The sequence below is a fragment of the Pinus tabuliformis genome, chromosome X (genome assembly GCF_031772625.1).
Source record: "Pinus tabuliformis cultivar Carrire ecotype Pingquan chromosome X, CPIR1, whole genome shotgun sequence".
NCBI lineage: Eukaryota > Viridiplantae > Streptophyta > Pinopsida > Pinales > Pinaceae > Pinus > Pinus tabuliformis.
The window spans coordinates 543658973-543683418 of record NC_142308.1 but is presented as its reverse complement, the minus strand read 5'-3'; the positions used below and the strand labels follow the sequence as shown (position 1 = coordinate 543683418).

Sequence of the window (24446 nt, the reverse complement as noted above, 5' to 3'; positions counted from 1 at the left end):
GGATGGCGTGATTGCCTTCACACAGTCTGCAGGGGGATCTTGCTCCCCCTCTTTGTCTTGAACCTTCACTTTCGCTGGTTGATGGTAAGCATTCAACATGGCTATCAGAGGTTGATGCTCCCGAATTGTGCAAACGAGGGGACCAGTCCCTTAGTATCCAGGGAATACAGGGACAATCTCTATGGAAGTGGTCTCCTCTACATATGACACATGGCGATTTAGGCCCGGTCTGTGCTGTGTGTGGATTTTTGTCAGATGTCTTTTGCTTGCCCCCAGTCGCCTTAGGCTCCTTCTTCTTCTTCTCTCTCTTCTTCTTCTCCTTCTTCTCCATGGGAGCTTAGCTTTTGCCGGCTCTACCTTGCGAAGATGAAGGATTGGAGGAAGAGTTATAGGAAGTAGAAGGCTGGTGGGCAGCTCTAGACTGATCTAACTGTTGACTCGACTGTTCAGGAACCATGGTGTTCTGAACTACATTGGTTGAGAATAGCTAAATTGGCAGGCCAATTGTCAGTCCTGGAAGCGACAATGTGGCCATGTGGGGCGCACCAACTTCTCCCCAAGAGGAGAAAGGACTAGGATTTCCATCATGTGGAATTCCTTGGTTGGGGCGTTCCATGTTCTCAACCTACAGATCAACGCAGGAATAGGAGGTGATTATGTTCCGTTTAAAATAAATTTTATAATGACGCTTTAGACACAACTTGCTTTTTCACTTTTTAAGAGTCGAGAAAAAGCTAAAGATGACTCTAGTCTCCTTCGATGTTTTAACGAGCCCGAAGTGACAAATGCTCGGATGGACTTTTTCAGTTATAGAGTTTGAAAAAGGCCAAAAGAAACTACTCTGGAGTTCTAGGCAGAGGGTGTGCCAAACTTTTCGCAAAACCACAGAATACGTTTTACGGTACGAGTGGTCGATCTTCGTGAATGCTGTGTTCACTGCATTGCGATCAGTAGGGCGGCCGACACGGCTTCCTATGGATAAAGGCTTTGTTCCTATAGGGGTCTCCCAATATATACGCGATGGTACGTGGGAGCACAAGTACGTATTGATACTTATCGCTTCACCGTGGAGGAATCACCCAACCACTCAACGCTAAGATATCACGTTTAACGACGCCGGAACACGTCTCTAGCTTAGACCTCTATGTGTTTGCGTTATGTTTCAATGCGTTGTTATGTAAATTCAATTTATTTTAAGGTTGATCTTGTTTAGCATTTTGCCTTTATGGATCACCACGAGATGTATGATAACACTCCTAAATGCAGTCTAAGATGATAAGCAAGCTTTTCAATCTTTCAACTTTGAAAATCTTAACTACTGAGGGAAAAGAAAGACATCATCTTTTCACACAGATCATAGAGCACACACTAATGCACTTTTCCCTAAATCAACATGCAAGCTGTCAAAATGCACATGCACAATGCAGGTATTTCTTTTCTCTTTCTTAATGTTGATTTAATACAAAAAGAAAGCTGTTGTATAACTTTGAATTCAATTTCAAGTGAAAGCAAACAAGCTTGTCCAAAATCAAAAGACACCTTAAGATTTACTTGTTTCGACACTAGAAATATATAAATTCAAACCATATGACGAAAACAAAAGCTCAATCAGCTATGAACAGCAAACAAACTAACTCTTAAGATCAAAACGACACTTTATCACAGGTCTAGATCTAAGAGGCCACAGCAAGACTAGTTCACTTTCGTTATGGGAAACTGCAAATGATGTAAGAAATACACAAAGAACAAATATAGTTTCTTTATACAACTGAGGCGGAATAATGGCAAGGAAAGTTGGTTTCAGATAGGTACATTGACTGATAACAGGCTGCAAAAACAAGGGTGAAAACAGGGCAATAAACAGGAGGGAACCCCAGTAGCACTAGGCAAAACTGGTTCAGCGCAGGTAGTACACTGGCAGTTTGACCTTCAGCACAGGTAGCCCCTTCGGGAACTGTGCTGAAATGCAGACTGCCTTCACAGTGCCTGCACTGAAGAGATAAACTTTCGTTTTTCTCAGTTTCCGGGTCACAGATTGCTCAAAAATTCACAGTTTTTGGCCAAATCAGAAGCTATCAATCAAGTACACACTAAGGGATGAAAAGGAGGATGAAAAGCTATCACTAAGAGCTATTCAGAGTCCTTGTGGATCAGCTCTTCAAATCATAAACATGCCCAGAAACTGAGCTAGAGTAGCTGCCCTCTACTTTGCATTTGAAAGCTCCAAATGCAGTTCGATTCGGTACTCCCTGTGTTTATGAAATGAATAGCAAAAACAAAAACAACCAACAAGATACGATCCCCAGCGGAGTCGCCAATTTGTTGTTGGGAAAAGTATCCAATACGGAATGACCCTATCCCACTCTAAGGGTGATAGTACCTCAGCAACAATCAAAGCAAAGCTATTCGAGATTACTTCTTTATGAGATGTAAGAGAAGGGAGAAAGAGATCCACTAACCGATGTCTTTTGCTAATGATTGATCCAATCTTCTCTCTTTGCTGCTTGCTCCCAGCTCCTTGCTCTTTCACTGGCCCAGCTACACCAAGATCCTGCAAAATAACAAGAAGGGAAAACTACAAGAAGCATACATTCATAATTGATTCAAGGATTAGAATAAATCAAATATACAAGTATCAATACGCCATTGAGACACATGCATATAGAAGAACCTCAAATGCTTTATTAATGGAAGAAGTAAAGTTCAGGAAGTAATACAACCATAAAAGGCCCAATCCAGCATCACCTCCCAGCAGAAAGAAATCTCCTCTTCACCTCCTTCAAGCAAATCACCCAATAGTTCTATACTCAAACCAACAGCACTTCCTTACATTCACAAGATTCCAACCTCCCTAGACCTCATGAGAGAGCTCTATATATAGGAGTTTTGGAGAAAGGATGAGTCAGCTTGAGCTTGGCATGAAGCTGACTAGTGTCCTCTCCCACTTCAGTTATTCTTCAGTTCTTGAGTCCACTTGGAGGTTCTTGCTTCCACTTGGAGATCTAGACCCTCTTACTCATCACCAGTCGAATTCCTTGATCCAAGTGTCATTTTGGAAGCTTCCTGGGCATTGACACCTTGAGGAATGACTGTGCCACTTGGCCAAACTCGCCCAGCGCAGGTAGCCTTCTTTGTAGTTGACATTCAGCGCAGGTACACAGTGGAGCAGTTGACATTCAGTGCAGATGCTCAGTGGAGCAGTTGACATGATCCAAAATTAGCTTGTTTTTTAGTGTTTTCAGGTGGAGAACTGATATTCAGTGCTGTGGTTTGCTGACCTTGTTCCTCTAGGGGTAGGAACAACATGTTTAGGGACTTTGGATCCCTCAGATTATTGACATTTCATGCTTCATGCTGTAAGGCACAAAAATGTCTATAACAGTAGGTCCGCCCACCTAATATAGGGTCCAATTTTTTTTCCCAGGGCGTTGCCCCGGATGCCATGCAGGGCGGCAACTGCCCCCTTGCAAACCCCCTGATGGGGGGGGCTGCCACCCCACTATGACCCCCCTGCTGGACCCGACACAATGTAAACGACGGGCTACAACACCCACTGTGAACCCCTCGCTCGTGGGGTAGTCGTGGAAAGAATATAACACACACCCAACATTATCCCACTTGTTGTTTTCTTTCCACATGGGACCACATGAGAGCTTAGTCATTGGTCCAGCCCTGTAATTCCCATTGTTTCTCTACACCAAGAGAACTTCTCAGTGCTCATAAACTTTGTCAATGCATTTGTAGTGTTCTCCAAAATGTCGACCTTTACCAACAACACCTTTTTATCCTCAACCATATGCCTCACAAAGTGATACTGAACATCAATGTGCTTTGTCTTTGAATTATAAGCAGGGTTCTTTGCCAAGTAAATTGCACTTTGGTTGTCACAATCTATCCTTTTACCTCGTTGTACTAACCCCATACTTGAACATAATCTTTGCAACCAAACTACTTCCTTGCTTACATGAGTGGATGCCATGTATTCTACCTCTATAGTTGAAAGTTCCATTACAAACTGTCTCTTACTCATCCAACTAACTACACCTCCAAATAGGTTAAACACATACCCACTTGTAGATCTTCTCTGATCTATATCTCTAACCCAGTCTATATCAACAAAGCCATTAATGTCCAAAACTATGTCCAATCCTAGTCTTCCTTGGTAACACAAACCATAATCATTAGTGCCACGCAAATACCTAAAAACCTGCTTCACTGCTGTCCAAAGCTACTTCCCTAGTTTTGGCATAAACCTGCTCAATACTCCCACTGCATGTGCAATGTTTGGTCTAATACAAACCATTGCATACATGAGGCTACTGACTGCACTTGCATATGGAACATGGGACATGTCCTCTTCCTCTTCTTGTGTTTTGGGACATTGTTCAGCAGATAACTTTACACCTACATGAATAGGAACCTTCACCGGTTTACTATCCTACATATTAAACCTCTGCAGTATTGTCCTAACATACTTCCTCAAGTTAACGAGAGCTTCCTATTTGCCCAATCTCATTTAATTTCCATGCCAAAAAATATAGTTTGTAGCACCAAGATCTTTCATGTTGAATTTGGAGGACAATTGGGTCTTCAAATCCTCGATAATTTCTTTGTCATTTCCAACCAGCAACATATCATCCACATACAAGACTAGATAAATAACTTGGTCACCAATTAATTTAAAATATACACAGTGATCTGCTTTGCTTCAGGTGAAGCCAAGTCCCCGTATAAATGTATGAAATTTATGATACCACATCCTTGGTGACTGTTTTAACCCATACAAAGACTTTTTTAACTTGCATACCAATTCTTTCTTACCCTTCACAACAAAGCCTTCAGGTTGCTTCATGTAGATATCTTCTTCTAAATCCCCCTAAAGAAATGTTGTCTTCACATCCATTTGTTCTACCTCAAAATTAAAAGTAGCAGCAATAGATAAAAGTATTCTAATAGAAGCTACCTTGGCAACAGGAGAAAAAATATCACCAAAATCATTTCCTGGCACGTGGGAATAACCTTTTGCTACCAATTAAGCTTTGTATTTCTCCACCGTGCCTTCTACATTCATCTTCTTCTTAAACACCCATTTGATGCTAATGGGTTTCCTTCTAGCTGACAACTCCACTAGATCCCAAAGCCTCATTTTTGTGCAAAGATGCCATTTCATCCACCATGGCCTCTTTCCAAAGTTTTCCATCCTTTGAATCTATTTCTTCCCGCACAGTTCTGGGATCATCTTCAGTAATAGATAAAACAAAATTTGAACAGAAAGCAGATGGACTATACCTTTATGGATTCCTTCTTTCTCGAACTAATCTTCTCATAGTTGGAGTTTGTGGCTCTTCATCTTCTGATTCCTCTTCTGTTGTAGAGTCTGATTCTTCCTCCTTTAGCTCAAAATTTATCTTCTTAGGTTCCTTTGGTAAGACTTCATGTTTAATAACATCTTTCACCTCTCTAAACACCACATCTCGGCTGTATTCAACCTTCCTTGTTTCTGGGTTCCAAAGCTTATAACCTTTTAAACCATCCTTATACCCAATAAAGATGCACCTTTCAGATTTATTATCCAAATTTGTTCTTTTCTCCTTTGGAACATGTACATATGCATCACATCCAAGTACCCTCATATGTGAAAGAGAAGGTTTCTTACTAGTCCGTGCCTCTTGTGGAGTCTTATCCTCTAACACTGATGAAGGTGATATGTTGACCAGGTAACATGCAGTCTCCACCGCCTCTACCTAGAATTCTTGTTCTAATCCGACACCACTGAGCATGCTTCTTGCCTTTTCCATCAACATCCTGTTCATTCTTTCTTCAACTCCATTTTGCTGAGGTGTGTATGGAGTAGTCTTCTGCCATGATATACCACACTTCTTACAGAATTGTTCAAATTCTTTCTTGCAAAACTCTCCACCATTATCTGTCCTCAACACCTTTAGCTTCTTCTCTGTCTGGTTTTCCACTAGATCCTTAAATTCTTTAAACCCGTCAAAGACTTCAGATTTCTTCCTGAGGAAATATATCCATGTATTCCTTGAGAATTCATCTATAAATGATACATAGTACATAGACTTACCTAGTTATGGAACCGACACAGGTCCAAACACATCACTGCGCACAAGCTCTAATATTTGTTTCGCGCTCTTAGCACTAGAGGGGAAACTCACATGATTCTACTTCCCATATACACAATTTTCACATAAATAAAAATCTAGAGAGAAATTAGACATACCTTCTACCATACCATTACCATGAAGTATTCAAAGGCCCTTCTCTCCAATATGTCCAAGTCTTTGATGTCATAGCATGGTCTTTTCTCCAAAGACCACTAGATTTTCTGCTCCACTTTCAGGAACCATAGAACTGTTGCACCCATCAATAATAGTGCTACCTTGAAGCTTATACAGAGTTTCAATCCGAACTCCCCGCATCAATACCAATGCTCCCTGAACCATCTTGAAGGTATCTTTCTTGAACACTATTTTTACATCTGCATCATCCAACTTGCTTATTAGATTTCTCACTAATGCAGGAATATGTAGAACACTCGGAAGTGTTATAATCCTTCCACCTTGCAACTTCAACTTGAATTTTTCACGACCAACAAGTCTAGCCTTCTTGTCATCCCCTAAGAAGACATCACCACCATCATATTTCTCATACTCGCAGAACCACTCTCTATGGGGAGTGAAGTGAAAGGATGCACGTGACTCAATAAACCATGCCTCATGATCTACATGTGTACTTGAAGGAAGAGGCCAAGTGCACATCCCACCTTCATAGGTGGTTTTCACCTCTACAGAAGGAGCATCATCAGATCCCTTTCCTTTCTCAGGAGCTTTAGATTTATAGTCCCTTTTAAAGTGCCCTTCCTTTCCGCATTTCTAGTACACTTTTACATTTTTTTCTACAGATTTAGATCTGCCTCTAGATTTAGATCTCCCACTTGAGGACTTATTTTTGTTTTTGTTATGGGACCTTCCTCATATAGACAAGGCATAACCATTCTGACCCTCCATATTTTTCAGTCTCATCTCCTCCGAAAGCAAGGATGAGACTATTTCTTCAACCTACAAGGAAGTTACATTGCTACCTATTGCAACAACCATACTATCCCACAAATCTAGTAGAGAACACAACAAATTTATGCACTTATCTTCATCTAAAATTTTAATAACAATAGATATTAACTGGCTCACCACAATATTAATGGCGTTTAGATGCTCTGTCACCGAGTCTCCATCTTTCATCCTTAGGTTATACAAATTTTTCCATAGGAACAATTTATTCACCAAAGACTTAGATTGGTACAAAGTCCCTAACTTGTCCCACAAAGCCTTTGCTGAGCTTCCCCTGATACATTCATCAATACTGAATATGAGACACACAATCCTATTGTGTTCTTTGCCTTCTGATCCAACTTCACCCAATCTTCAACTGACAATGTTTTTGGTTTAGTACATGGATGTACCGTGATCCACTGATCTTTATCCACGAGCAGATCCTGCATCTTGAGTTTCCACAACTCAAAACTCTGACCATTAAATTTCTCGATCTCTATCTTTCCACTGCTCACCATCTTCTTTCACCATAAGAATCGATCCTGCAGATCTTCCACTGAACAGGGTCTAACACAGGCTCAAGAAAAACCCCTCAATAGCAAAGGCATCCCCTTGAAGCTGAAACAACTCTAGTACCAAATATAAGTTTTGACCCCATACAAAAATTACTTGCATACGAATTCTAACAAACATAAAATAAACAATGGCGAGAGCATAATACATAAAACAAATATACACAAAGATTTTCACCTAGATCCAAAAACTGGGACTATCAGATTTTTTTTTTGATTCTTTTCCTTTCAATGTTACAATACATATATATGCATGTCGAAGCATCCATAAACCCCAATCCATTAACCCTAGATTAGAACATAATTGTAGTTCCCTTGACCGGATTTACAAAATACCATGGACAGAAAACCATCATGCCCAAAACCATGTGTGAAATCCATGCATAAAACCATAGGTAGGTCCGCCCACCTAATATAGGGTCCAAAAAAAAAATTCTCAGGGTTCTGCCTTGAACCCCGTGCAGGGGGCCTATCGTCCGCCCCCTATTGCGCCCAGCACAATGTATAGGGGGGGCTTGCGCTCCCCATGCATGGCACAGTCGTGGAAAGAATATAACACACACCCAACAGTTTTTGTCATAGAAAATAAATAACTTTAGTTTGTAATATGTAAAACTTAATATGCTAAATATTATGCGATTAAATGTTTATTAATGGAAAATTTTATTATTCCAATTTCTAATTTTTCAAATTCATTTTAATAAAGAAATTTTTTATTATTTTACTTTTAAATTGATTTTAATAAATTGATTTTTCTAATTATTAAATTATAATTTCAAAAATATATAATTTTATGTAAGATAGGCTAAATTCACAAATTTCAAACAAAGACGTGGAAGTTGTTCTAAAAAATATAAGTGAAATCAAAATTATCTTAACACTAAGAAAAATGTTCAACAAAAAGTGGTGCAAACTTATATAAATACATGTTAATCTACTTTGAGTTGTTCATAGAAGTCAAGGGTTCAAAACATCACTTCTTTGTAACTATCTCCATTAAGATTTAAATCATTGTATATTGGAACATATATGTTTTTTCTCGAAGAAAGACACATAGTTTTATTCACCATAAAAGAAATAACAAAATTACATTTTGTATATTCTGAACAAATTCGGGAGATATGCCTCACAACATTGATCTATAAAAAAAACTATAAAATGAGATACAAATAAAAAAAATTCGAAGTTAAGTGTGGAAATAATTGCTTAGCCTCTCCTTTTTGCCTTTCTTTTTTTCACTTTCTGCCAACCCTCCAAGTTTGGTTCAATAAGAAGCATTCCTAGTTCCCTTCCTATTGTCTTTGGTGAGGTTTATTTGTCTGAGTCTAAACTCACAGATACATGTTCTCTTTTTGTGTCCCCCATCCCATCAATTGCCTGGATCTCAACTAAATCGATGCCCTTTAATATATGGGTTGCTATTTCAAACCGAGACTCTGCACCCTCTTCTGCTTGGTTACCTTATTGTGCCTATACATATTATTCTACTTAGATTGGTTGAATCTCCATGGTTTCTTCCTCTTCTTCATCTAGGAGATGAGGATTTGATACCTACTATCCTTTTGGTTTATTGGTGTACCTCTTTTTTTTTTGGATTTGTTTTTTGTCAGAGGGAATGTTCTTTGTAGGTGACCTGTTTGAAAACATGTTCGACATATGAATGTTGTGTTCTTGTAATCTAATACTTGGGTCTTGTTAGTGTCTATGATTTAGTGATCAAATGTACTCTTTCAATATGGTTGATAGGTTCCTAGGTCAAATTGTTATAGTTTCAAATAAAATTTGATCATTGGTCAGTTCTAGGTCATTACTACTCTCTCCATTCTCAAGGTCAATAAACACCATTATGTTCTTGTCATCACTCCTTATGATAGGTCATCCAAGAGTGTCTTGGTCATCATTCTGGTTATCATTCCATTTTTTTTTCATCATTAGGTCATATCATCAAAATTCATGTAAAAAATTCATGTCATCACCATAGTCACCATCATAGGGAGTAGTAATTAGGAAAAGGTGTTCTAAATGATTTTTGAAGTACATTTTCCTCCTTATGAAGATGTAATTATGCTCAATAAAGTAATAAAACTGCAGTACACTACCTCATCACATAATTTCTCAAAGGGACATATAATGTCATGCCATCATCAAAGAAAAAATCGACTTTCAAGCCATAAAGGGAACACCCAAGCATGTAAACCCTTCATTTCATCTTTATTCAGATCTCATCCACCATTTTGCTTCACCTCAGCTTTCAGAACTTGCAAATTTCCTTCTTTAAGCCTTTACGAGACAGCTTGTTGCGCTTCTGCACTAGCACGCTGTGCTTCTGGGAGCACGTTGTGTTTTTGGAATTTTGGAAAAAAGAAAGCCACATCAGGGTTATTTCACTATTCTACAGGGTTCAAAGCATCATAAACAAGTAAGTATGTAACCTCCCATCATCTTTCATACAAATTTTTTCTTCAGCAAGTGATGAAATCCCTCTCCTAGGGTTTTCACTAAGCTTTTGGGTGTTCTTGGTTTTTGCTTCATTTTAGTGGTAAAACACCTACATTTTTTGCTCTATCACCATCACCCACACCTCATCTACCTCCCCTGAAATTTTCCAATACCCCTTCCCTTCATCTCCCTCATTTTCCTACAAATGCTAGCCTAAGCTGCGCTTTTGAAAAATTCCTAGGTTAGGACTGTGTTTTGGTGTTTTTTACACCTTTCCCTCACTCTTTTCAAGACAATCCACCTCCATACACTCCCTAACACCTATCCCTACCCCCTAGAAATTTCCCACAAATTTACCTAACCCCTAACCCCTTCATCCCCTTCCCTCAACACAATTGTCCCATTTACCCTATTTTCCCAAATCATACCCTATCTTTCCTCCCTACCAAGCTAGGGTTTTATCATGCAGACTGAAACCATGGACAATGAGAAGAAAAAGTACAACAAAGGAGGGAAAGTTTCTAGGTATGAACTCACTAAGGTCCAAGAGATCATGGCCTCATCTTTCATCAAGAAATCCTTTCAATATGTGGGTTGCCTAGGTTTTTGTGAAAGGATTTAAGAGGCAAGTTCCCATGCCAAATTGACAAGCCTATTTGCCACCAATTTTAGGAGGGATAAGGACAACATAGTAGGGGTTGACTTCATCATATCAACATATGTCATAGCCTCAGCCACTGGTATCCCTAACCATGGAGAAACCTGGTTTAAAGCGATGGATTTGGACATTGAGAATTACAAAGTTTTCCTAAAGCCATATTACAAAAATGCTCCTACACACATTTTCCCCTTCAAACAATTTCTTAAAAAGTGTGTTCCTTTAATAAATATTATCATCAAGTGCTTTATCTGTGAGGGGAGGTTTTCAATACTATATCAGTATCACATAATGCTACTAAGGAATTTCACAACAATCAAACCTCTATTTACCTACCTCACTACTTGTACAGAAGCCTTGTGAAGATGACTAAAAAGGTACAAAGCAAAGGGAAAGATCACATGGAAAATTTGTTTCATCATGGTTTGGTCAAGGCCATTTTTCTTCATCAGCTTTCACAGGCTAATATCTCATGGGATACATTCTTGCAATCAGATGCCTTTATGCCTACCACTAGTCAACCTACCAGCCATAACACTCCATCAGCACCAAGGCCACAGGAGGTTGGCTCATTTAATAAGTTTTCAGTTAGAAAGAAACCTAGGGAAGAGATCACACGGACCTACAAGAGGGGGAAAATAATGTTTTTTTTCTCTTGGGATCACTAAAGAGGTGTCTACACCTAGACCTTTGACTAGGTTACAAACTAAATAATTGCATAAGAAATCTACAATTGAGAAAGTTCAAGGAGAAATGGAGCAATCACCTAGGAATACAACTGACTCACCCTTGAAACAATTTGAGGAGGAGATGCTTGATGAGAAAGATATTTTTGACCATGGAGATAGACCAAATGCGGAGACTATCAAGGAACTGCAAGCACAAATACAAGAGCTCAAAGATGATCTTGCAAAGGCAAACCACATGGTGGCCTTCTTGAAACAAGAGAATTTTTTTTTGAAGGTGATCTTGATGTAGCATGATACCTCACAAGGTCATCCATCACCCAGCAAGGCAAAGGACAAAGGAAAAAAAGTGATTCATTTAGAAGAGTAGGTTGAAGACAAGGAGCCATCTCCTTCAATAGTACAAAAAGACCCTGTTGACCCTATAGCTGCAAGCAGTGGTAAGGATAGAGAATATTTTCTTGAGAAGGTAAATGAGCACTTGGAGAAGCTCCTGAGGAAGGAAAACAGAGCCACAAACCTTCAAAGACACATGGCTAGGCACTACTTCACCAGGAACTAGATTTGCAAAATTAGGGTTAGAAGCATGAAAAGGAAACTTAAGAAAACCCTAATCAAGCTAAAGAAGAAGGATAACTTGGATTTTATTGCTAAGGCCTCTCTAGTTGTCTAGGCCACCACTCAGAGATGTTAAATATGAAGTTTCAGCGAATTTTGAGAAATTTTGGTCAATTTTTGAATTTTTGGTGAATTCTGGCAATTTAGTTGCACAGAAGCGTAGCGTGGCCTCGCTATGCTTTTTATTAGGGAATCAAAATCACAAATGGATTTCATGGATGGATAGCCCTTGACCCCTACATCACATTTATGTACTTGATTTTCCATGTCATCTCATAATTTTGGAGAAAAGGTCAATAAACAGGTCAATTTTCATGTTTCTACCTCCTTTTTGGAACCCTTGCTGCACTTCCGAAGTAGCCTTGGAAAATTTTATTTTTAGGTGCCTTGTAGAAATATTTTTTCAGGTTTTAGGTTTCAGAGGGCTATTATACATCCTAAGCTATCTTCATTAGCCTTCAGGTAAGGAAAAGGATCAAGGAAACCCCCTCAAAAATCCCCCACAAGCAGCAAGTTGCACTTCTGAGAAATTTCATTGCACTTTTGCTAGGAGGTCAAATTTTCGAGTTCTATCAATCTAGGTCAACTTTTCATGATGTATTTTGTCTTCTTGGGTTTTCACATGATGTAATTAATTGTTGATGTAGATTCATGCTCATTAATGCTTGTAAAGTCAAAGTGAATCAACTAAGTCTAAACATGGAATTAGTTTCTAACTTCCCTAGTTTTAGGTTTGGTTAGAGAGATTAATGTAATAATTTCCTAGGTTGATGGATTCAACCCCTGAGAGGGGGAATGTGGTTTTTGGTCTATATGTAGCCTAATCTAAGTCATAGAGAGGGTTGGACATTTGAGAGTGAGAGGCATGGAGCTAGTGTACACTTTGCAGGAATAATACAGGCAGTTGCAGCTATTATCTTGGGATTCTTATGGTATGATTTTGTGACAGTGTTTTTCTTTTGTTTTATCATAAAATTAAATATATATTTCTCCTTACTACCATATCTATGCTTTCTTGTGATTATCTCATAGGTGTTTAACAAAATTCATAAGTCTTATGCTCTGTTCTGATGAGATTTTCATGTTATGTGTTCTTTCTTCTGATAAATGAATTCATAAGTTTATGCTCATTTTGATCCTTCCTTATTTCAACCCTATACCACAATGACAACTCCAATATGTCACTGATCATACCTACCTTGCCCCATTGTATCTCTGCAACTGATCATTAGAAACCCTGACCTAGTTCCCAAACCCATGACCCTCGTCCAGCAAACCCTAAAATCAAACCCTAGTGAGATAAATATCTAGCCTAAGATATATTTTCATTCCCAGTCATTTTATTGGTTGTAAGATTCTTGAGAGAACCCTCTCTGATTTGGTAGTTATAGCTGTCAAATCTAAAGAATGGTTTGAGGTTACCTCCGTCAGTCTCCTTTCTCAGTCTTGGGACACTGAGGAGTGCTAATAGGTCCACTAAAAGTTTTTATGATTCAACTAAATGTAGACAGGTGGACTCTTTCATAAGGTCTATATCTACACATATTTTGGCAAAAGAAAATAAGCCTTTCTCTGTTCTTTCTAGGTCTATATTTTTGAATTTTCCAAGAGTATTTCCAATATCCTCTAGTACCTTATTGTGCCAAGAAGGGAGAGGGAGAGTTGGGATTCTCACTCAAACTAACATAGTTGTGACCACTATATTAGTATCATAAAAATATGGGAACCATGGTGTAATGTAGAGCCCTAATCTACCCCAAAACCATGGTCCTTCATTCAAAACATTAGGGGGGTCTAGGGGGGACGATGATGAAATTTTTCCTTATAAAATATTGTAATTTTGTAGTCAATCCAGGTCATTCATTAGGCGAATGATCTGACGGTATAAGTTATGTTAATTTAGGGTTTATTTTTCCCTAGAAGGCAACCCTCAATTTATATGAGGGAATTATATTGCAGCTGCGTATGATTATTGTGAGTGAGAGAGAGAGAGAGAGAGAAAGAGTGAGAAAGAGAGAGAGAGAGAGAGAGAGAGAGAGAGAGAGAGAGAGAGAGAGAGAGAAGAGAGAGAGAGAGAGAGAGAGAGAGAGAGAGAGAGAGAGAGAGAGAGAGAGGAGACAGAATAAAGAGGAAATTAGAGCGGATCTGTTGTAGCTTGTATCTCTTCATTTTATTGGATAATATAAAAGGAAAGAGTGGTTGTTTCTTTATGGACATAGCCCAAATTAGGTGAACCACATATATATGTGTCTCTCTTGTTTTATGTGTTTCTATATTTACGTTTCAGCAATATTTTATGTATTTTGTTGCTCCGTTAATTAATTTCTAAAAAATAGGTGTCTGTTTTGAAATAGGGCTTTCATAAATTTAATTTAATTATCAATAATTATTAGGTTAACAGTAGGGATTTAGCCTCCATGAAATATTCTAGAATATTCTTAGTAGTATACACAAATCAAAGGCTGATATTTATCTCCTGAATAGTTATTCCCTTTTTACCCTTTTAATTGAATTTATTATATAAAGAAAATAGCATATGAACAAGTGTCATATGAAATGAATTATGTTCTTTTTTTGGCATGTGGTATTGATTGTAACACCCTCCTCTCACATCTACCTAAGAAATTGGCCAGCCAGGATAAACATTCAATGAGAGGCCACTATGATATGATTCTACCTCCTAAGTCATGTTAAGGAAGTGGAACTGGTGGAAACACACCATACAGACATTATTCATTAGCTATAGGACCCTCAGGAACCAACCCAATGCTTTAGACAGCTTGCTTTGGGGTCCCACTGAACTTGCTTTAGTTGCTCTCATGCTATAGGCATGAGGGTGGCCAGAAACCCAAATTCGCTCTCACAGGCTTGTCTGTTAGTGACCAGAAACCAAAATTGTCAGTGCTATGCCAACAACTTCGAGATTTGAGCCACTTTTTCAGGCCTAGAGCATAGATCACTGCCTAGAAATGAACCATCTCTTCAAATCAACAAAATAACATAGAAATGACAATACTAAATCAATCACTTGTTCAAGACCTTGACTAGATCCCTACTAGCCATGACAAGCATTTCGTCAAACATATTGCAAATGTGTAATCTACAGGTGTAATTAATAGTTCTGAGCATAGGGGTCTCATACTTAGCTGAGAATCGCTAAGAACCATTGATGCCTCAACACATCAACTGTCATTCCATCCATTAGGTCATAGATACATTGATCATTCAATTACAAGTAAAAACATGATGAGAGCCACACATGGCTATTGTCATAAAACACATACATAACCAACATAATAGCAACATAAATAATCATGAAAGTACAGTCATATAGACCACATATAATCCATCAAAATTCTCATAGAAATACAAGGAGAAATACCCTTTCATTAATGATGCAAAATCCAAACCCAGGATGGGACTTCCATGTTCCACCCGACCATAGAATGGTTGAGCCAAATCTCTCTTCAGCCATTCACCCCCATGCCATATTCCAAGCATGAATGTGGGATATCATAGAACAAATCAATCAAAACTCATCCAGGACTTCAAGAGGCCATCCACCTCAACCCATCAAAAAGTTATTCCACCTCACGGTTGAACATCACAAAACCATCATCAGATTAGTCTCCATCCAAGCCTTCTAGGGCTTCTAGAGCATTGTTCCAACCAAGGCTTCTAGGACTAGTAACTCAACCCACAGTTGTCATCGGGCTTCCAGAGCATTTATCCAACTAAGTCTTCCAGGACTAGTAACTCAACTCACCAAAGGCTTCCAGATCGTCTTTCCAACCAAGGCTTCCAAGAGTAGTAACAACCCAAGTTGTTATAGGGATTCCAGATTGTTTTTCCAACCATGGCTTCCAGGAACTAATAACTCAACCCAAGCTAAGGAAACATGAGAACCAACCAGAAAAAACAATGAAAGTAAACCCATAATCACCATGTTTATCCAGGAAATGGCAAGGCTAGGAAATCCACTGTCAATCTAGGAAATCCTCCATGCCAATGATAGATCACAACCAAGAAACCACATGCATGTGCCATGCATGCGAAAACTAGTGAAGGAAACATACATGCAACTTGGTACCTACAAGAAAATTTGATGTAGTTGTTGATCCTGATGCCTTCTTGCACTTTCCTTCTCTTCCTTTGCCTTCTTGCTCCAAAAATTCAAGTATGCCACACCCACCAAGAGTGCTCCAAGAAAACTCTTAATTCTCCAAGAGTATGAGAGAGAGAGAATAATGAGAGAGCTCCAAAACTCAACTAAAAAAAGGTTACCAACTGATCCTTAGAAGCCCTTTTACGAGTGAGGCCTTTATTTTCTTCATTTTCCATTATTTTCCTTCAATTTCCTCCACACATGCAACCTGTGAGCTTTCACCTCCTTTTTCTCCTAATTTCCATTATTTTCATAAATAATTGTGCCAAAAATGCCATTTTCCTTTCCAAAGCCTTAACCATTTCCTTTGCCAATTTCCTTAGCCATAAACAATCACAAGTGATCCCCATCACTAGGATTCTACCCAACATTCAGCTTGGAATAAGTGTCCCATCATTCGTGGTTATTATTTTTCATTTATTTAGTTTTATTAAATGGAATTTTCACCAGGGTTATTACAGACCCGTCCCCCTTGGGGAAACACCATCCTCGGTGTTCAACAACACCTATAACCACAAAACTATTATAGAAAAATATATTGCCGATGGAGCTTTATAACTTAGCTCGATGCAACATTTACAATGATCAACCTGTTGAAAAGAAAACCAACATGACATCATAACAACATACCGCATAGTGGAGCTTTATAACATACCTCATGGAGGTAGTTATATCCATATACATATGTACATAAACCAACATCATCAATACATATACTAAAATCACACCAAACCAAAACTACTTTGCCTCAACCGACAAACAAGGAAGGATACATAGCCCGCATTTGATTCTCCATCTCCCATGTATCTTCATCAGGCCCAAAGTGCTTCCGCTACATCTTAACTTGCTGAATTGCCTGGTTCTGGAGCATGAGCACCTTTTTCTGCAATATACATTAAGGCTCCGACTAGAATTCTCCATCTGGTTCCACCTACAATACAGACTAGTCAATCACATGATCAACATCCTTAACATACTTCTTAAGAAAATATACATGGAAAACATTATGGACTTTCATTGTCAGAGGCAGTGAAAGTCTATAGGCTATTGTCCTAATCCTCTAAACAATACTGAAGGGTCCACAAAACCGTGGTGCCAGCTTGGCACATGATCCAATCCGCAAGGAGCTCTTCTTCAATTTGATGTGCAAATACACCAATTCCCCGACCCGGAACTCCTTGAAAAACTTGTTCCTATCTGCATAGATTTTCTTCCTATCATGTGATGCCTCTAGATTCTTCTTGATCACTTGCATTTCCTGTTCCATGCCTTCCAACATATCTAGTCTAATCAATACTGTGTTAACCAGATCAGTCCAACTGATGGGAGTGTTACAACTCCATCCATACAATGCCTCAAAATGACTGATTCTCAAAGATTTCTGATACCCATTGTTGTATGAGAAATCTACCAATGGAAGGTGCTCTTCCCACTTTCAATATTGATACGTCACATACATCCTCGACATATCTTCCAATATCCTGTTGACCCTCTCTGTCTGTCCATTTGTCTACAGATGATAAGCCATACTGAAGGCCAATTTTGTGCCCAAACTTGCAAATAACTCCTTCCAAAAACTTAGAAGTGAACTTTTCATCCCTATCTGACACAATCTTCTTCAAAACATCATGCAATGTGACCACATCTTGGATGAATACCTATGCTACATAGCTAGCTGAAAATGCAGACTTCACCAGAATGAAATATGAAACCTTCGTCAACCTATCCACAATTACCATGATGGAATCATGTTGTCTCACTGTCTTCCAAAAACCTGTAGTGAAGTCCATGGAAATGAATTCCCATTTCCACTCTGGGATCACGATCGGTTGTACCAGTCCACCAGGATGCTTACAGTCTCCCTTCACTAGCTGACAATCAAAACATCTAGCCACGAACTCTACTACGTCTCTCTTCAGATTCGACCAATAGTAAAATCTCTTCACTGTAGTTAATGTCTTTTGACAACCTGAGTGACTTGAATAAGGTTTTTCATTAAACTCCCTCAAGATCACCTTCTTGATCTCACTGTTATTTGGTACATATATCTTGTCTGACCAACCCATCTGTTGTAAGAAAATAATCCATACCCTATGCACCTGCACCTATACTTATATCTGTACCTATGTTGTGCTACAACCTGTGCACAATATCCATATATATGACATCCTGCTAACTTGCTCGCAAAATCCTATCCTGTAAATATGTCCCATAGGAGTTCATAGATGCTAAGTGATTTACCTGTACCCGTCTATTGAGAGAATTTGCCACTTTGTTCTCTTTACCTTTGATATATCAAATCTTGAAATCAAACTCATTGATTGTAGCCAACCACCGAGTCTTCCTACCATTCATATTCAACCAGTTAAATAGATATCACAAACTACTATGATCACTCATAAGTACAAACCTTCTGACAAGAATATAGTGTTTCCACATCTTCAACACATGTATAATCATTGCTAACTCTAAATCATGTGTCGAGTAGTTTTGCTCGTGCTCGTTTAGTTTCCGGGACTCATAACATACCACATGTCCATCCTGCATAAGTACTCCACCAAGTCCTCTCTTGCAAGCATATGTGCATACCATAAACTCTTTGTCTGGATCTGCAATATGTAGCACTGGTGCATGTGTCAAAAACTACTTAAGTTGTTCAAAGTTAGCCTTACACTCCTCAGCCCATTCTAACTTCTTACCTTTCCTCTGCAATGATGTGATAGTATAAGAAATTTGTGAGAAGTTCTTGATGAACCTCCTATAGTAGTTCACCAAACCCATGAAATATATTACCTCATCCACACTCTTAGGAGCTACCCACTCTATGATGGTCGTTATCTTCTCTAGATCTACTGTAATGCCCTACTTGGAGACAACATGCCCCAAGTAGCATACCTCATTCTGAAAGAAACTACACTTTCTGAGCTTAGCATACAACCAATTCTCTCTCAACAACCTTAACACTGCTGCTAAATGTTTGTCATGTTCTTCCTCAATTTTAGAATATACCAGGATATCATCAATGAACACAATAACAAACTTATCCAGATATGGACACAACACACTATTCACCAAGCACATAAATGTAGTTGGAGCATTAGTTAAGCCAAATGGAACAACAACAAACTCATAATGCCCATACCTAGTCCTGAACGTGGTCTTGTAAATGTCCTCCTCTTTGATGTGTACTTGATGATATCCAAATCTTAGATCAATCTTTGAGAACATTGCTGCTCCCTTCAACTAGTAGAAAAAGTCATCAATTCTTGGAAACATATAGTTGTTTTTGATAGTCACTTTGTTCAACTACCTGTAATCAATGCATAGTCTGAGAGTACCATTTTTCTTCTTCACAAACAATACCGGTGTGCCCCATGGTGATACACTTGGCCTAATGTACCCCTTGTCCAACATTTCCTTCAGTTGCAATTTTAACTCAACCAACTCAGTGTGCTCATCCTATAAGGTGCTTTTGATGTTGGAGTTTCCCCTGGTACTAACTCAATAGAAAAGTCTACCTCCTTGTGAGGTGGAAACTCTGTAATGTCCTCAAGAAACGCATCCTTGAAATGTTTTAAAATTAGGTACCTGATCAACACATCTATATCCTCAAATTCCTTACCCTTATCACTAGAAATATGCAATGCAAATAGATTACACCCTTTCCTATGACTACACTTTGCTTGCATAGCTGTCACCATCCTAACTGATGTAGTTTTCTTCTTACCCTGTAAGACTCTTGGTTCTACATTGTCATCAACACACTCAATAGCTTTGTCATAATAGTCTACCTTGGTTCTATGAATATACAACCAAGCCATGCCCAACAACATACTGTATGAACCCAACGATAATACATTCAAATGTGTTGTGGTAAGCATACCATTCAAATCAAATGCACAAGCTCTTACCCAATAATGAACTCATTTCTTCGTACGTTTAGCCAACTGCACTAACCAAGGCTGTGCGTGCAATTCCTTACTCAAACCACACTTTTCCACCAAGTCAGGACTAACGTAGCTATAATTATATCCAGGGTAATTAAAAATAGAAATAACCACAAATTTTACCGTCCATCTGAATGATAAATGCCTAATGCTCTGCCTATTTGTTATCCAATGCTGCATAGATACGTGGAATACTCTAACCAACATCCTCAACAGTCTGTGCCTCCTGCGCACTATATATCTGAGGTATACCACCTTGATTCTGTGGACAATCTCTCTTGCGATGATCCTTACCACAAATCCAACACTCTATAGGGTTTCAACATTTCTCCTTGTTTTGTTCTCTTAATCGAAATCCATGTCCTCTATCTGATGCATTGAACTTCTTAGGTGGTGCAACATTCTCCTTGTTACCTATATACTGAGGGCTTGCTCTCTTTCTGTCCCATTTACCTTTTTTCTTTGCATTACCTCTCCATTCTGGCTTAGTCTTAGTTCTGCACTTCAATTGTTCATAGCAATGCCTTAGCTTCCAAATGGCCTCCTCCAGTGAACTAGGCTCATCAAACTCAATTCTCTATTTAAAGCAACCGGTAACCCACTAACGAACCTCTGACTCTTGGACTTTTCCTATGTGAGATAAGGCACATACCTCAGTAACTCCAAGAACCTTCTAGTGTACTCATTGTCTGTCATAGATCCCATCTTTAGCTCATAAAATTATTTTTCCCTGTCATCAAAGTATCTCTCTAAAAAGTACTTCTTCTTGAATAGTCACTCAAACTCACTCGAAGTCAAATCCTCCTCATGAATGCATCTAAAATTCTTCACATCTTCCCACCAAATGTTTGCTTTACCTTTGAGATTGAATGTAGCCACTCTAGCTTTCATGTTCTCTGAATAGTCATGCAACCTGAAGAATTTATGCATGACAACCAACCATGCCTATGCATCCTATTGTTTCTTCATCTCTCCATTAAATTTTGGTGGCTTTGCTTTCTTAAACTCATTCAACAAATATCCCCTATCACTTTTCCTATAAGGATGATACCGATGACGATCATGGTGCTTATTTGAATTGGAACTAGAATCATACCTATGTCTATCCCTTATCCTATCTGGAGTGTCCATCCATCTGTCATCTCTAATTGTGTCATATCTATCTAATTTGTGACAACCATGCAACCGACTACCATATGCCCCAGTAGTTTTATCCTCCTTCTCATAATTGATTAGACGTGGTCCTTGTCATTCCAAATATGACAAAATCTGAAGTATTACTGCATTTACCTCTGCTTATTTCTCTTGTGCCTATATGATCCTATCATTATCTTCCTTACAACTCCTTATCTCTTCTTTTAATCTTCTTAGTGTAACTACCAAATCAGAAGGGTTCTCAACACCATAATTCTCTTCGTATTCGTAGGGAGAGTCTTTGTAGTCAACCATCTTGCTAGCCATTTGATATTTATTCCTACAAGGTATATCATGTCAGCTAAACCAAATCAAAATAAACCAACGCACCTTAGTATAGCTCAGGGAGGATACCTTGTCTGCAAGATCAAAAAATCAACGTGATACATGTATAACATAATCATGACAGCATATAGAAACATAAAACATAAGCATATGACCATGCAACTGTCATTCTAGCTAGGGTCCAGTCATCAATGCATGACCTCAATAACAACACACACCACAACCTCATGCATGGCAACCGCCACTACATCACTGTACACTTGACCACATGCAAACATGAACATTCATAAGCGATGCATAACCATCCACACATATGCATAAACATGTATGATCAAGCATGAATGAATGATACTTGAAATCAAACCTACATGAATGATACATGAAACCAAGCATACAAAAATGTAACCAACAAGAAAGATTCCAGTTAAAATAGTACAATGATACATGTAAGTGACATAAATCAACATGTAACCAGTCATACACTAACAATGCTTCATTCCACCACAACAACCTCAAGTTTCACATGAAGACATCACAACAACCATGAACAACTTCATGCAAATGAAACAAGAACATGGAATGCAAGTGTGAGGGACAAAAATGCAACTGACATGCATGCATGGCCAACACATAGCCCATCTAGTCTGAGGGGTGAACCTAGCTTTGATACCACTCTGTAACACCCTCCTCCCACATCTACCCAAGCAACCGTCCAGCGGGGGTAAACATGCGACAATAGGCCACTATGATATGATTAAACCTCCTAAGTCACGTTAAGGAAGTGGGAACTAATAGAAACACACCATATATACATTAATCATCATCTACATGACCCTCAGGAAGAAATCCAATGCTTTAGATAGCTTGCCTTGGGGTCCAATTAAATTTTTGGATAACTTAATCCTCAGTTTCTCTCATGCTATAGGCATGAGGGCAACCAAAAACCCAAAGTCACTCTTACATGCTTGCATGCGATCGACCAGAGACCAAATCTGTCATTGTTATGCTATCAACTCTGGGATTTTAACCACTTTTTCAGGCCCAGAGCCTAGGTCACTGCCCAGAATGGAACCATCTCTTAAAATCATGAAAATAACATGGAAATGATAGTAATATAGTACTAACTTGTTCAATACCTTCACTAAACCCCTACTATCCATGACCGACATTTCATCAAACATATTGCAAATGTGTAATCTATAGGTGTAATTAACAATTTTGAGCATAGGGGTCTCATACTTAGCTGAGAACTGCTAAGAACTATTGATGCCTCAACACATCAACTACCATTCCATCCATTAGGTCATAGGTACATTGATCATTCAATTACAAGTAAAAACATGATGAGAGCCACACATGGTTGATGTCATAAAAAACATAGATAACTAGCATAATAACAATAGAAATACTCATGAGAGTACAGTCATATAAACCACATATAATCCATCAAAATTCTCATAGAAATACAAGGTGAAATACCCTTTCATTAATGATGCAAAATCCAAACCCAAGATGGGACTTCCACGTTCCACTCGACCGTAGAATGGCTGAGCCAAATCTCTCTTCATTCATTCACCCTCATGCCATATTCCAAGCATGAATGTGGGATCTCATAGAACACATCAATCAAAACTCATCCAGGGCTCCCAAAGGCCATCCACCTCAACCCATTAAACAATGATTTTAGCTCGCGATCAAACATCACAAAACCATCATCAGATTGGTCTCCATCCAAGCCGTCCAAGGCTGCTAGAGCTTTTGTTCCAACCATGGCTTCCAAGACTAGTAACTCAACCCACAATTTTCATCGAGCTTCTAGAGTGTTTGTCCAACCAAGGATTCCAAGACTAGTAACTCAATTCACCAAGAGCTTCCAGAGCATTTGTCCAACTAAGGCTTCCAAGACTATTAACTCAACCCAAGCTGTTACAGGGCTTCCAGAGCGATCGTCCAACCAGGGCTTCCAGGAACTAATAACTCAACCCAAGCTAATGATACATGAAAACCAACCAAAAACAAAAAATGAAAGTAAACCCACAATCACCATGACTATCCAAGAAATGACAAGGCTAGGCAATCAACTGCCAATCTAGGTAATCCTCCATGCCAACGACAGATCACAACCAAGAAACCACATGCATGTGACATGCATGCCAAAACTAGTGAAGGAAACATAATGCAACTTGATACCTGCAAACAAATCTCATGTAGTTGTTGATCCTGATGCCTTCTTGTGCTTTCTTGCTCTTCCTTTGTCTCTGCGCTCCAAAAATCCAAGTATGCCATACCCACCAAGAGTGCTCCAAGAAAACTCTAAGTCTCCAAGAGTATGAGAGAGATCCAAAACGCAACTGACAAAAGGTTACCAATTGATCCTTAGAAGCCTTTTTATGAATGAGGCCTTTATTTTCTTCATTTTCCTTCAATTTCCTCATCACATGCAACCTTTGACCTTTCACCTCCCTTCTAATTTCCATTATTTTCATAAATAATCATGCCAAAAATGTTAGTTTCCTTTCCAAAGCCTTAGCCATTTCCTTTGCCATAAACAATCACAGGTGATCCCCATCACTAGGATTTTGCCCAACATTCGGCTTTGAATAAGTGTCCCATGATTCATGGTTATTATTTTACTTTTATTTAGTTTTATTACATGGAATTTTCACTAGGGCTATTACATTGATAAGCCATGATATTGGCCCATGGTATTATAACAAATCTTATTTACAAATATGATAAAGCGAGTGTGAATATCCATAGTTAAGAATCTGGTTCCATGTTTTTTTAAATTTATATATGTTAAACTTATATATAT

General features: G+C 38.7%; 1 pseudogene; it reads left to right on the top strand.

Moving 5' to 3' along the window:
• The window catches only part of LOC149141138 (protein DUF642 L-GALACTONO-1,4-LACTONE-RESPONSIVE GENE 2-like), a 185547-nt pseudogene that overhangs the window by 113944 nt on the left and 47157 nt on the right, over positions 1-24446 (top strand).